Source organism: Amblyomma americanum, unplaced genomic scaffold (genome assembly GCF_052857255.1).
Source record: "Amblyomma americanum isolate KBUSLIRL-KWMA unplaced genomic scaffold, ASM5285725v1 scaffold_16, whole genome shotgun sequence".
Taxonomy (NCBI): Eukaryota; Metazoa; Arthropoda; class Arachnida; order Ixodida; family Ixodidae; genus Amblyomma; species Amblyomma americanum.
Genome location: NW_027526488.1, coordinates 1501568 through 1505042, shown reverse-complemented (window position 1 = coordinate 1505042; position 3475 = coordinate 1501568).

Here is a 3475-nt window from a genome sequence, read left to right as displayed (position 1 = left end):
TGGACTAAGCAAGAATACATGCTTTTCGCGCAGTTATAAGAGAAAAAAGTTTTGACGCGTATCAGAGGAACACTTGTAAAACCGATGTGTTCAGATCTAGCTCGTTTCGGTCTAAAACAGCTTGTTTCGTTGTATTAAGCAAGAATACATGCTTTTCGCGCAGTTATAAGAGAAAAAGTTTTGACGCGTATTAGAGAGACACTTGTAAAACCGATGTGTTGTGATTTAGCTCGTTTCGGTCTAAAACAGCTTGTTTCGTTGTATTAAGCAAGAAAACAGGTTTTTCGCGCAGTTATAAGAGAAAAAGTTTTGACGCGTGTCACAGGGACACTTGTAAAACCGATGTGTTCAGATTTAACTCGTTTCGGTCTAAAACAGCTTGTTTCGTTGTATTAAGCACGAATACATGCTTTTCGCGCAGTTATAAGAGAAAAAGTTTAGACGCGTATCAGAGGAACAATTGTAAAACCGATGTGTTGTGATTTAGCTCGTTTCGGTCTAAAACAGCTTATTTCGCTGTATTAAGCAGAAATGCATGCTTTTCGCGCAGTGATAAGAGAAAAAGCTTTAAAGGCGTGTCACAGGGACACTTGTAAAACCGATGTGTTCAGATTTACCTCGTTTCGGTCTAAAACAGCTTGTTTCGTTGGACTAAGCACGAATACATGCTTTTCGCGCAGCTATAGGAGAAAAAAGAGTTGACGCGTATCAGAGGAACACTTGTAAAACCGATGTGTTCAGATTTAGCTCGTTTCGGTCTAAAACAGCTTGTTTCGCTGTATTAAGCAAGAATACATGCTTTTCGCGCGGTTATAAAAGAAAAAGTTTTGACGCGCATCAGAGGAACACTTGTAAAACCGATGTGTTGTGATTTAGCTCATTTCGGTCTAAAACAGCTTGTTTCGTTGTATTAAGCAAGAATACATGCTTTTCGCGCAGTTATAAGAGAAAAAGTTTTGACGCGTGTCACAGGGACACTTGTAAAACCGATGTGTTCAGATTTAACTCGTTTCGGTCTAAAACAGCTTGTTTCGTTGTATTAAGCACGAATACATGCTTTTCGCGCAGTTATAAGAGAAAAAGTTTAGACGCGTATCAGAGGAACAATTGTAAAACCGATGTGTTGTGATTTAGCTCGTTTCGGTCTAAAACAGCTTATTTCGCTGTATTAAGCAGAAATGCATGCTTTTCGCGCAGTGATAAGAGAAAAAGCTTTAAAGGCGTGTCACAGGGACACTTGTAAAACCGATGTGTTCAGATTTACCTCGTTTCGGTCTAAAACAGCTTGTTTCGTTGGACTAAGCACGAATACATGCTTTTCGCGCAGCTATAGGAGAAAAAAGAGTTGACGCGTATCAGAAGAACACTTGTAAAAGCGATGTGTTGTGATTTAGCTCGTTTCGGTCTAAAACAGCTTGTTTCGCTGTATTAAGCAAGAATACATGCTTTTCGCGCAGTTATAAGAGAAAAAATTTTGACGCGTATCAGAGGAACACTTGTAAAACCGATGTGTTGTGATTTAGCTCGTTTTGGTCTAAAACAGCTTGTTTCGCTGTATTAAGCAGGAATACATGTAGGACACTTGTAAAACCGATGTGTTCAGATTTACCTTGTTTCGGTCTAAAACAGCTTGTTTCGTTGGACTAAGCAAGAATACATGCTTTTCGCGCAGTTATAAGAGAAAAAAGTTTTGACGCGGATCAGAGGAACACTTGTAAAACCGATGTGTTCAGATTTAGCTCGTTTCGGTCTAAAACAGCTTGTTTCGTTGTATTAAGCAAGAATACATGCTTTTCGCGCAGTTATAAGAGAAAAAGATTTGACGCGTATTAGAGAGACACTTGTAAAACCGATGTGTTGTGATTTAGCTCGTTTTGGTCTAAAACAGCTTGTTTCGCTGTATTAAGCAGGAATACATGCTTTTCGCGCAGGTATAAGAGAAAAAGATTTAAAGGCATGTCACAAGGACACTTGTAAAACCGATGTCTTCAGATTTACCTTGTTTCGGTCTAAAACAGCTTGTTTCGTTGGACTAAGCAAGAATACATGCTTTTCGCGCAGTTATAAGAGAAAAAAGTTTTGACGCGTATCAGAGGAACACTTGTAAAACCGATGTGTTCAGATTTAGCTCGTTTCGGTCTAAAACAGCTTGTTTCGTTGTATTAAGCAAGAATACATGCTTTTCGCGCAGTTATAAGAGAAAAAGTTTTGACGCGTATTAGAGAGACACTTGTAAAACCGATGTGTTGTGATTTAGCTCGTTTCGGTCTAAAACAGCTTGTTTCGTTGTATTAAGCAAGAATACATGCTTTTCGCGCAGTTATAGGAGAAAAAGTTTTGACGCGTATTAGAGAGACACTTGTAAAACCGATGTGTTGTGATTTAGCTCGTTTCGGTCTAAAACAGCTTGTTTCGTTGTATTAAGCAAGAATACATGCTTTTCGCGCAGTTATAAGAGAAAAAGTTTTGACGAGTATCACGTGGATACTTGTAAAACCGATGTGTTCAGATTTAGCTCGTTTTGGTCTAAAACAGCTTGTTTCGTTGTATTAAGCACGAATACATGCTTTTCGCGCAGTTATAAGAGAAAATGTTTTGACGAGTATCACGTGGAACACTTGTAATACCGATGTGTTGTGATTTAGCTCGTTTCGGTCTAAAACAGCTTGATTCGCTGTATTAAGCAAGAATACATGCTTTTCGCGCAGTAATAACAGAAAATGTTTTGACGCGTATCAGAGGAACACTTGTAAAACCGATGTGTTGTGATTTAGCTCATTTCGGTCTAAAACAGCTTGTTTCGCTGTATTAAGCAAGAACACATGCTTTTCGCGCAGTTATAAGAGAAAAAGTTTTGACGAGTATCACGTGGATACTTGTAAAACCGATATGTTGTGATTTAGCTCGTTTCGGTCTAAAACAGCGTGTTTCGTTGTATTAAGCAAGAATACATGCTTTTCGCGCAGTTATAAGAGAAAAAGTTTTGACGGGTATCACGTGGATACTTGTAAAACCGATGTGTTCAGATTTAGCTCGTTTCGGTCTAAAACAGCTTGCTTCGTTGTATTAAGCACGAATACATGCTTTTCGCGCAGTTAAAAGAGAAAAAGTTTTGACGAGTATCACGTGGAACACTTGTAATACCGATGTGTTGTGATTTAGCTCGTTTCGGTCTAAAACAGCTTGTTTCGCTGTATTAAGCAAGAATACATGCTTTTCGCGCGGTTATAAAAGAAAAAGTTTTGACGCGCATCAGAGGAACACTTGTAAAACCGATGTGTTGTGATTTAGCTCATTTCGGTCTAAAACAGCTTGTTTCGTTGTATTAAGCAAGAATACATGCTTTTCGCGCAGTTATAAGAGAAAAAGATTTGACGCGTGTCACAGGGACACTTGTAAAACCGATGTGTTCAGATTTAACTCGTTTCGGTCTAAAACAGCTTGTTTCGTTGTATTAAGCACGAATACATGCTTT